At 35.9% G+C, this 12,538-nt stretch overlaps 1 pseudogene; it reads right to left on the reverse strand.

Moving 5' to 3' along the window:
* LOC119036505 (elongation factor 1-delta-like) overlaps positions 1 to 12,538 on the reverse strand; it is a 142,949-nt pseudogene that overhangs the window by 12,059 nt on the left and 118,352 nt on the right.

Here is a 12,538-nt window from a genome sequence, read left to right on the forward strand (position 1 = left end):
TGGCGTGAAGACACAGCCCCCTCTCTGAGGAGAAATACTTAAGGAAACCTAACGTCAAGAGTAGAGACAAAAAGAAGAGATATGAATCCTCTGGCAACTACACCTACAGTAAACATCAAACACAACCCAACTCCTAGTCACATAAACCACATGCTGTAGAGGCCTATTTGCTCAGTTTTATTTACTTAACATGACATGTTTGGCCCTTAAAAAATGTTACACTCACCAAGATAAACTATACTCTGGATCATAAATTTTAAAAATCAGAACAACTGTAATAGAGTAAACAATAAAACAAAAAAGAATAGGAATTGTACAATGTATGTTCTCAGATCATAATGGAATTAAACTAGATATAAAAAAAATACCTGGAAAATGCCAAAACATTTGGAGATCAAAGAAAACATAGATCAAAGAAGTAATCTCAAGGAAAGTTCAAAAAGTATTTTAACTAAATGACAATGAAACTTGTATAATGCAGTGAAAGTCATTCTTGGAGGAAAACATACAACATTAAACACACATATTAAAAAATAAGAAGGATCTAAAATCAGTAACCTAAGATTCTTCTACCTTAGAAAAGGAGAGAAGCTTAAAGCAAGTTGAACAAGAATATTTCAAATGTCAGCAGATAAAAGTGAAATTAAAAATATAAACAATAGAGAAACATCAACAAAACGAAAAGCTTTTTTTTAAATAAATAGATAATCCTCTTACCTGGTTAATCAAAATGGAAGGGAGGGACAAGGGAGACCATGCAACCAGGCAATAAATATTATTCAGCAACAAATATGAATAAGCTATCAAGCCACTAAAAAACAAGGATGAGTTATAAATGCATAATACCAAGTGAAAAAAATCCAGTCTGAAACCCTAACTATTAGATGATGCCAATTACATGAATTCTGGAAATGACAAAACTAAAGAGGTAGCAAACAGATCAGTGGTTGATGCTGTCTGAACAGACCAAAAACATTGGGTTATTTTTTAGAAGAATAAAACTAGTATACTATCTGGTACTGGGATAGATTTGTGACACTATGATTTGCCAAAACTCATCAAATTTTACAGCACAAAGAATAAAACTAAATGTATATATATTTTTTTAAAAGGTCATTTAGGAGACTGGAGGACCTCAGGATAGAATGCAGAATCTGAAAAAACAATTTAATTACATTATAAATGTAGGAAAACCCCACACAGCAAGTGGTGGGAAGAAAAGTTGCTAGCCTAAGTAATTTTGAAAATCAGTAGAATTTGCAAGCAAAGTACTGTGCTGTATTTGATAAAGTTGTTTGCTACAGAGGGTATAGGTTAACAACTGTGATACCTCTATACATGTATACTGGAATGTAATCATTAAGTTTATGGGTAACAGAGAGTCAGAGCGAGGTTTCTCACCATCGGAATGAGAGGTGATAAATAAGCAAGGGGAGGGGACTACAGATATTCGTGTGGCAATTCACTGGAGTGGAGACGGCAATATGAACTTCTTTAACATCTATCAATGTACAACTACAGATACTTGCATATGTGTATTATATACACAAACATGTTGCCTTGTATAACTGGGCAGCATGGGGCCTGGCTTCTGGTCACCTTGTATACACATACCACAGAGATTTGAGAGTAAGGAAATAGGTTTTTATTAAGAGCAGTCCCAATTTGAGAGGTCTGGGAGCACTACTGCTCTGTGCTGACTGAGCTCATCTCTCCCACAAAGCATAGAAAACCAGCCACCGCCAGGAAGACTGAAGTCCAAAGTCAGGTCCATAAGTTCCCCACTACTGCTTATCTCTAGCCTAAGGCTGCTGCTGAAATGGGTCTCTGCCTCTCCAGCTCCAGGCTCTCTCTCTCTGGTGCCTGAGTCACCATCACCTCGCAGCAGCTCTTGTCTCTGAGTGTTGCTCTGTCATTGTGCACTGCTCTCAGCATGAGAGAGTGGAAGCGGTCCAGGACCCATGTGCGGGGCTGCTCTAGGTCATAGTGTCCCAACATCTGGCACCCTGCGAGGCACGCATCCCAGCATAGGACCCTACCTCTCTGAGCTGGCATCCGACCTTGTGGAGGCCAAGGGCTATCTCAGCAATGCCACTTCTGCCCGTGCAGGGCAAAGCAAGACAGCTGCTTCTGCCCATCTTTGGTTTAAAAGTCCTCTTCCAGAATCCCAGGTCCTGGTGTCCTTTTCCACCCTCTTCTGCTCGCCATTTTCCACAAAGGGGCATAAGTCTTGGACCACGATTGCTCTGTACAAGCTCTCTTCTGCTGAGTCACAAGATGCTTGTCTGCCCCGCCCAATGTTCCCCTTCCCAGGCCCCCTCCCTTTACAGGGAGTGTAAGCTGCTTCTAATCTTCAATTCTGTTCTGGGGATTTTTCTCTCCACCCCTGCCTTCTCCAGTGATTTGTCCCGATCTCTCTGTTACACTTGCTCTATAGCTGAAGAGGGCCTAGGAGCAACCACACCAGGGATTAATGAATGTGCCTGACACCCAGATCTTGGTGTCTATTACCTTTCTCAAATAAAAGAAACCGGGGCTGATTCTATGATTCTAGGGCTGGAGCAGGAAATTTACAAGAAAATCCTGAAACATCTTGTAGAGCCAGGAAATTAAAAAAAAAAAAAAAAAAAAAAAACACCTCAAACAAATGAAAAAAAAAAAAAGAATAATTGTGTTAGTGAACAGCAAGGGGAGTACAGCTACCAACCACTACCATCTAGGCAGAATTCCGGAGGCAAGGTTTTGGTGATAAAGGAAAGGAGTCTTTACTCAAAAGCTACACAATTTTGGAATAACAGCTTTCCACATGCATTAGTCACTTAAGGCTGTCAGTTAAAGCTAAACTCTTTTTAACACTTGAGTTCTCCCATCATTCCTCCTGTTAGTTTTTCATTATCTTATTTCCATAGTGTTAGTTTACAAACTAAATCCACATAAAATACAAAATCTACACAATTTTGGAGGAATGGCAGGCTCCTGCCTCAGAGCTCATCCCCTCTAAAATACCCAGAGAAGAATAAACCTGCCACCCTCTGCCAGGCCAGCCCAGTCCTAGGCCACACCTGGATGTAGTTCCAGCTGTAGTTCCTGGGATGAGTTCCTTCCCATCCAAAATACCATCTGCTGGGCAACTCAGGCAGCTGCAGCCCCATCACCCAGGCATCCTCCAGGAAGAGAGCCCAAGAGCCAGCCTCTGCCCACCTTTTTATTTTAAATCTTGTGGCCCATAGTTCCATATGCTCTTGAAGCATTCAGCTTCTCAGCCAGCCCTGTTCTAGACTGTTTAGTATCACCTTAGGTGACCTCTCCATGTCCCCCCTCTATTCCTCCCCAGTGATCTGGTCAGATCTCTCTGTATCAATTGGAGTATATAAAAGAGAAAAAGAGCTGAAGTGAAAGAGCTTCCAATGGCCAAAGCTATGGTAATGTGTGCAAGAAAATAAAGTTGTATTACATTACAACTCAAAGCATAAAATAATTCCCATGAGTATAAACTTTTGTGTACTATAAAACAATGGGGGCAGTTCTATGGAAAGTAATCTCACAGGGTGATCTCACTGATTATAAATTCCTAACTGGGCAGATCCTGGTGGGTTGTCACACCACAGGCATAACTTTTTAGTAAAAAGGTTTATTTTTGCTTAAGTAAGCTCTACACATTGTTTCTGTGCATCCAGGTTAACCCACCTTTGAAATAAGATAACCACCCTCAAGGGAGCACATAATCTTGTTAACTACCCTGTAATTCAATCCCACTTTGCTTTCTTGCATTTCCCTATAATATTCCTTATACCCCCTTCTTAATCTCAAATGCATAAAAGGTACTGCAAAAAACTGTTCTCTGGAGCATCGGAGATCTTGCTCCCCAGCATATGTTAACAGTTTGGCTCAAATAAACTCATAAAAATTCTCTACAGGTCTGAACATTGATTATGTAGACACATGTAGATGATTAAATGCATAAATAGATGTAGAAGAAACAAATTTTCAGTGCAGCAGAATTCTAAGTAATTTACATAGATATTCTTCCCCCAAGAAGGTGCAATGTACCTCCTGACTCCTTACGTGTTGTCAGTAAATAGTTATTCTTCACAGAGAATGCAGTATGAAGAGGCCAACAAAAAGAAGAACTTCAGAGTGGACCCGCATTGAGTCAACAAGCACTCCCTCACCTCAGTGTCAATGTTAATACCAACAGTGATGTAGCATTTAAAACCATTTAAAATTAGAAGTTTATTTTTTAAATATTAAATAATCTATTATGAACTCATTGTATCTCCTCCCTCCCCATCAAATTTGTATGTTGAAGCTCCTAACCCTGGTGGCTGTATTTGGAGATGGAGTCTTTATGGAGGTAATTAAGGTTAAAAGAGACTGTAAGTGTGTAGCCCTAATTCAACAGGACTAGTGAGAGGCCCCAGAGAGCTCTTCGTCTCTGTCTCCTGCTCTCCCTCTCTACAAAGGGTAAAGGCTTTGTGAGGACACGGCAAGAAGGTGGCCATCCACAAACCAGGAAGAGAGGTCTCACCCCAAAATGGACCCACCGGTCCCTTGACCTGGGTCTGTTCACACCTCCAAAATGGTGAGAAAGTAAGTTTCTGTTGTTTAAGCCATCCAGCCTGTGACAGCTTGTTTTGGCAGCCCAAGTAGAGTAATACACAGTCATTAACAGGGATACCGACTTGAGTACAAGGAATATGGAGATGCCAAAGCAAACTTAGAGACCAAATTAAGTGTAAATATGCTCTGAGGATATTAGTGGATATGCTGTTTGATGTACAACTGAAGTAAGAATAGAATGTATCCACATGTTGTTGGGGAGAACTGATTTTGAACAATAAACAATCTTACTATTTAGAGAGAAAAATTGTTCTTAAGCAGCAGTTGAAACTGTAAATCACCCATGGTTTAAAATTTGTTGTGTGATTCATCATTTCCATAGTGCCTCCAACCCTCTAGGTTGCATTTGACATACTGCTTCATTCAAACAAAGTATGTTATTTTTAAAAATATGATTAATGTTAGTAATAGAGTGAGCTAATCTTCATTAACCTCTGTAATATGTTTAATTTGGGAATCAAATAATTACCCCACTTGTGATTTAACTATTTCTACCAAGTACAAAATATTTCCATGTGTCTTATACTTTGGATAAGTTTCCTCTCACTCCTGATAGGAGTGGTTTGGATTAATACAACTTTGAGATAGTATTTAAGTTGTAAATAAAGTAAATATAATGTCAAGACTACCACCATTATACACTTGACTCACATTCATCATTTATGAAAAGTTACACCCTAACCAGAACAATAACTTATAAATTGTAAATTTATATTAAATTAACAAAGTAATAGTTTTTGCATGGGAACAGATTCAAATAACGATGTTTGGAAGCATGGTGCCTGTTTTTATTCTCATCAAAAAAATTAAATGTCTACCTTTCTTTTTTACTTAATTCAGTAAACATTGAAGTAATTTTCCATTTTACTTTAGAGAATCAATTTCAGGAAGCATTTCCACCCACTCCAAAATCAACATTATTTGGAGGGTTTGTAAATTGGAGTTTTAATTACAGCTCTTTGCAAAGAATAATGAAATTACATAAAAATTTATTTTGCTAGGAACAATAGAAAGCTATTAACTCATTGGACTCTGTTCACTGAAGGCATGATTCTCAATAACCTTAGTTAAATATTGGGGCATTATTTCATTAACTATAATAGCCAATAATTGAGGCTTGGAGCACTAAAATTTTTCATTAAAAATGTACATTTCTGAAAAAGTAGAAAAGAGTTCACATTTTAGGTTCTGGCTGATGCTTTCATGAACTAGAACATAGTTCTTTGGTGGCAGAAATCTTTGCTGTATTCATTCTTGTGCACCCACCACTGGAAGAGCATTGACATACAATGCATAACCGAGAAATAGTTATTGAGTGAATGCCTGTGATCATTAAGACTTCCGCAAACATTATGAACTCAAAAATGATCATTGTTTTTATCTCAATAGACATTTTTTCAAGGAAGACATGTAAATGGCCAACAGGTCCCTGAAAAGATGTTCAACATTACTAATTATTAGGGAAATACAAATATAAATCCCAACTAGATCATTAAGATGCACAACTAACATCAGACCTGTTAGAGTGACTATTACCAAAAAGATTAATAAGTGTTGACAAGGCTGTGAAGAAAAGAAAACCCTGTTGCACTGTGAATGGAAAAGTAAATCAGTGCAGGCACTATGGAAAAAAGTATGGAAGTTCCTCAGAGAATTAAATATAGAACTACCATGTGATTCAAAAGCCTCACTTCTGGGTGTTTATACCAAAACAAAGCAAACAACGAACACACACACAAAGACACTAATTCTAAAAGGTATATGCACCCCATGGTCATTGCAGGATTCATAATAGCCAAGAAACTAAAATAACCTAGATTTTGGATCAACATATAAATTCAAGTATATTTATATTTTAATATATTTAATAGTTAACAAAAATAAAATAAGATTCATTCATAATAAGGAAGGAAATTCTGCCATTTGTGACAACATAAATGGACTTGAAGGTGTTAATGCTAACTAAAATAAATCAGGCAAGAGGAGAAAAGACTCATACCATATGATCTCACTTATATGTGGAATCTTAAAATAATAAAACTCATAGAAAAAGAACAGATTGGTGGTTGCCAGAAGCAGAGGGTGGTGGGTGGGAAAAATGGCTGAAGGTGGTATAAAATGTTTTTCTTTTTTTCATTTTTTCCTTTAAGATTACTGTGGAACTTATGACCCTTGAAGAACCTATGTAAAGTGTCTCTTGACAAGGTTTGAAAAAGATGAAATCTATCATGTAGATATTATAGATCCATATTGGTATGTGGCTACTCTAAAAATATTAACAAAATTGTAGGATGAATCACAAACTGAAAACCACTTTTATATAAAATACAAAACCAAAGGTAGACAAACAATACAGTGAGCAATGTAGAAATCCTACCATATGAAGATTTATCTACATTTAAAATATTGAAGGATTGTCATATATAATATGAAATAATATTTGTTTCATATATGAAATGAATATGACTTACTCTTTGTTGCTCCATAGGGTGCTATTTATTTTGGACCCTGGTTTAAAATCAGTATAAGGAATATTTAACCGCTATAGCTATGGGGTTATTACAGAGTACCAACTGGTAAAGGAGACTCCCTAGTACTGGATGTATTGAAGGGATGTTTGACAAAGATGCTTGACAGTTAGAGACTTGAACAAATATTCATGAAGATTATACACAGTCCACAAGACTATATTTCTCCCCCATATATTTACAACAACCATCTATTTTGCTACTTTGGAGTCAGAAAAGCACTAGCCTTGCTAGAGATATTTTTAGTTGGAGTACTGACTTGGCATACTAATTTTGAAAAATTATACTATATTGCAAGTGTTAATACATTCTTTGGGGATAGACAGTGAGGATCAAATAACATTTATTAAGTCTCAAATATGATATAAGTCATGCATCTATTAAACCACTTATTAAGTGCCCATATTCAATTTTTACTTATTTCCCAAATATTAATCAAGTATGTCTACTGTTTTCCACACAATAAACTAGTCTTGAGAAAGGCAGAAATGGACAGCGCAGAGCAACCCTCATCAGTCTAACAGGTGGTTTTATGTCCCTCTTGATTTAGTCATTCTAGATGCCCAAACTTGATCAGTTTACAGAAAATAAAGGTTCAGACAACCTACCCTGGCATGGACGACTCACTGTCTGGTGGCACAGCCAGATTAGAACCAGGTCTGTGTAATTGCTAACCCCTGGGTATACAACCATTCCTCCAAAATATCCAGAGATATCCTTGCACACTTTCATTATTTATTTTCATAGGTAGTTGTTTCAATCACTACCTCTGTTAAAAATATAGTGAATTTTAATTTCTTGGAAGTTACTTTTTCATTATTACTACTAGTGTGTTTGCATGATAAATACATAGAAGAACGTTTTCTTTGAGAGTTCTACAGTCCTATCATCAAGTTTGGGAGCATAATTGTCAACTTTAATGAAACAAAGACTTGTAAGTCTGTCATACGCTCAGCCTGGCTCTTGAATTTTCTCTAATTTTGGGGTGGATTTTGAGGGGAGCAGAGAGGGAATCTCAGTCTTTAATAGCAGCAGGACCTCTCGCCCAGGCCCAGTGCTAGGGCTTAGGTTTTGTTAAAAGCATCAATGTCCCCTTCATTTGCATATATATATATATATATATATATACACACATATATATACATATATACACACACATATACACTATATTATACTATATATAATGAAGGTACACATATGTAATTAGTATCTAACAAAATATATATACAGTTAGGATATATGTGAAGTTAAGTAATCAAATATAACATTTATAAACAATTATGTATATAATTATATTGAACTATAAGAAATGGCCATTGTTACCTTCAAAAATAGCAGTTTTATATAGTTGAACCTAATTTTTCAAATGGGCCAAAGTTATTATACCTGTTTAAAAATAAAGTTTATTTTGTGTCCTCTTTCAAAAAAAAACAAAACCAAACAAACAAAAAAGCAGCAATGTCAATACTCTTCACATTCTTCTTGAACTTGTTCAGTTCTCTTCTAGCAGGTCAGTCTTGAACTTGTCATCCTCCACCAATGGATCTGCAACTCACAGATGCCAAAGCCGATGGGTACCAGCGTGGAGCCACCACAGATCAGCCCGTCCAATTGGATGGAATACACCAGGCCTCTAGCCGGGCCGTTCACATCTCATTATCCCAGGGCTTGACATCCAGGAGGCTGGAGAACTGGGCCACCAGCACAGGCTTCTTGGCCTTCTTCTCTGCATACTCTTGCAGCCACTCCTCCCACAGCCAGACAGCCTCTTTGTCACCCTCCTGTCACTGCCAGACAGGGCAATGCCATAGTCCTCATCATCTTCCATGGCAGTGGCCATCTTCTTGGTGAGGGGCTCCATTCGGTACGTGAAAGACATGTGCTGGGTCTACAGGGCTGTGGCCAGGCGGGCAGGCGAGCTCTTCTCCAGCACAGGCAATTATTGTAAGCAATTAATTTGATGAGTTGAACTCAATAGGACATAGTCATATATATAACTTAATATACAAAATTTATTAAATGTATATGTTTTTATTTTTATGGAAATATAACATGCATATAGAAAAGTAGATGTTTCATATGTGTACAACTCAACCAATTTTCAAATTGTAAGGGCTGTTTACACAGTCCTTACATGGGTAAAGAAAAAACTAACATTACCAGTACTAAAAAGTACACCTCACATTCCCTTCTAGTCACAATACCTCTGCTCCTAAGGGTAACTGCTATTCTCAGAAAACAACAGAGTTGCTTTATTTAGCTTTTTATATTATATAGCTGAAGCCATGTCGTGTGTACTGCTTTGCATTTGGCTTGTTTGGTTCAACGTTGTAAAAAATTCATTCCACTGTGATGCCACAATTTATTTTTTCGATTCTACTATTTGTGAGTATGGATAGTTTGCCAGTTTCTCATTTGTGTTCATAATGGATAGTTCTAATACGAACAGTGTAATGCACGCTTTCTGTTGAAAAGATCTATGCATTTATATTGTGTCTAAGCCTCACAGCAGAATTTCTGATTCTTAGAGTACGCTTATGTTCAATATCGCCAGATAATTTTCTAATGTAGTTATACTGTATCTACTCTGACTAGCAAAACAAGAGTTTAACAACTCTAATTCTCTGCAAACACTTGGTATTTTTCCATCTTTTTCATTTTAGGAAGTCTGATGGGTATGGGTTAGTATCACATTCAATGTGTATATCCATGTTGACTGAGGAAGAAGAACATGTTTTCATATATTTATTGGCCATTTATAAAATGTTCATTGTGAGCCAAATATTCAAGTTTTTGTCTATTTCCCTATTGGATTTTTATCATGTAGAGTCATGTAGAGTATTTTTAATCTTGGAAATCTTAATATATGATACTTGAAATCTCTAAAGTATAAATTCTACAAGACAAGTGATATTAATATTTTCTATTTTCCACAATAGTATATACTCAGCTCCTAGACCAGTACTTTAATTACTTAATTTTTAGTAAATATTAAATTAATATAAAAACCTTAATTAAACCACATGTATTAAATTACTACATAGAACAGAGCTATATAGCAAACTAGGATTTAAATGTAGAAATCTATCTTAAAGTTTTACTTCTTTAAATAGTTGGCTTTTGTTAAAGTCAATTGATCATCCAGAAGATGGAACTGGTTTGTGGTGAGTGTATTATTTAATTGTTTCCTACTCACATAGCAAACCTCTAGGGCTCCATTTTATTTCCCATCATGAAGCCTGAGTCTACATTTCTTTTCCTTTATAGAAAATCTCTTTGTCTTCAACTTGTACATAATTGTCATAATCAATCACAGTATTAATCTCAACAGTATTCTCCCTCTAGCTCTAACTGCCTTTTCAGCACAAGAGGTAGAAAAGAAAACACTGCTTCTTTCAGTTCAACACATTAGAGAAAGCTAGAAATCCAATTTCCTGATTCCCAGGTCAGTTTTCTGTCTGCTGCAAACACAATGTCACTGAGTGAATGAACTTTAGCCACTATACCTATAGAAAGTTCTAACGTTCATAGTCACAAATTGACATGTGTACGGTCTTCTTCCAATTCAGAAGGTATAGACAAAAGGAACTTAGGGAAAAACAAAACAGGTTGAATTACCAACTTTCAGTTCAGCTTACTCTTGAACTACACACACCCTGTTTTTGTGGTATTGACCCTCGAGGTTCCTAGGGTGTTTGAGTCAGACTAGAATAAACAGAACAGAGGACTGCTGGTTAGGAATAAGAGAATAGGCACAGTAATAAATAAAGGCAGTGACTGGGGCAAAGGATTATAATTGTGGATTCCCACACAAAGCCACACGTACAAATATCCAGACACCATGTGAAATAAAGACAATACCTTTTGAAGAACATCATTAATAGATTACAAATGAAGCTGTCCACTGGCAAACTTTTTTATCTGATGTTCACATTAGAAATGCTAAGTCATCCAGCCTCATAAAATATTACTGTATTATAAAGATGTTGCACTGAATAATATCAAAATTATAGAGAATGCTAAACAGTATACAAATATAACTGGCACTACTCACATAAATATTACAACATAAAATGACACGCTAAGAATAGAGAGAGGCATTTTCATAAAAGAAATTTCTTTTAAGTTGCTAGGCAGTGCCATCATTGCTTTTTTTTGTGGACCACAGTATGAACTAAAAGCAGGACTACTAACAGAAAACCGGGGAAGTTCTTGGTAATAGCACATTCTAAATTTTCTCTCCCATCACAACATCAAACACTATAAAGAATGTTCAATAAGCCCTGGCTAGTGTAGCTCAGTGGATTGAGCACAGGCCTGTGAACCAAATAACTGCAGTTTGATTCTCAGTCAGGGTACATGCCTGGGTTGCAGGCCAGTTCTCAGCAGGGGACAAATGAAAGGCAACCATACAATGATATTTCTCTCCCTCTCTCCTTCCCTTCCCCTCTAAAGATAAATAAATAAAATCTTTTAAAAATATTCAGTAATGAATATCAGGATAGAACGCTTCTTTTGTAGTGCCCTTTAAAATAATTACATTTAAAATGTAGAAGTATGAAAGTGATAGGAGCAATGGTCTATGCAATTATTTTTTCTAACTTTTATATTATATGTGAGCTTGGAAAATAAGAACAATCTCAAAAGTAAGGTATGTTAAGACTATTTCTTATTTTTAAATTAACAAAATAATAAGTTTATGACATTTTCACACTTAATTAAATCATCTATAAGCCAATTCACATTCTTTGAAGCAGAATTTATATAACTTGACCACATTTACAGTATTAATTGTATTGATGATAAAAGATCATTTGTTTTCTGGGATGTCAGATCAATACATAGGGAAAATGTTATCAAATTCTGTATTGATGCCTTTCAAGATTCAAAGTAAAAGTAAACCAGATAAAAACACAGCTAATGAAAAAGATAGTCCCTTTCTATAGTAACATTCAAGAAGATAAATAACTGGTTTGTAGATCATAGGAAAATAAAATTTGGAAAGAGTTTATTCTCACTCATAAGTACCAACCACAAGGCCCTTTTTGACTTAACTCTGACATTTTTGGTTGTATAATTTGCCATGCTTTATTAATCTAAATTATACATCTAATTTATATTATTACATGTATATTATACATCTAATCTAAATTATTAATCTAATTTATAATCCAAGGTATAAATTAATCTAAATTAAACAGGTTTCATGTACAAATACTATTTTTTAGAATTCTAAATTATTTTATATATTATATGTATATGTTATTTTTATAACTAAGTTTGCATTGAACAGACTTGAATTAAAAGAGTCAGTATAAAGAATATTCGAGCACAGTTGTACTGTGGATCAACACTAACTTTTCAGTGAGATCATGATAAAGATCATGACA

The sequence above is a fragment of the Artibeus jamaicensis genome, unplaced genomic scaffold (genome assembly GCF_021234435.1).
Source record: "Artibeus jamaicensis isolate MK-2021 breed Jamaican fruit bat unplaced genomic scaffold, CSHL_Jam_final contig_908, whole genome shotgun sequence".
Taxonomy (NCBI): domain Eukaryota; kingdom Metazoa; phylum Chordata; class Mammalia; order Chiroptera; family Phyllostomidae; genus Artibeus; species Artibeus jamaicensis.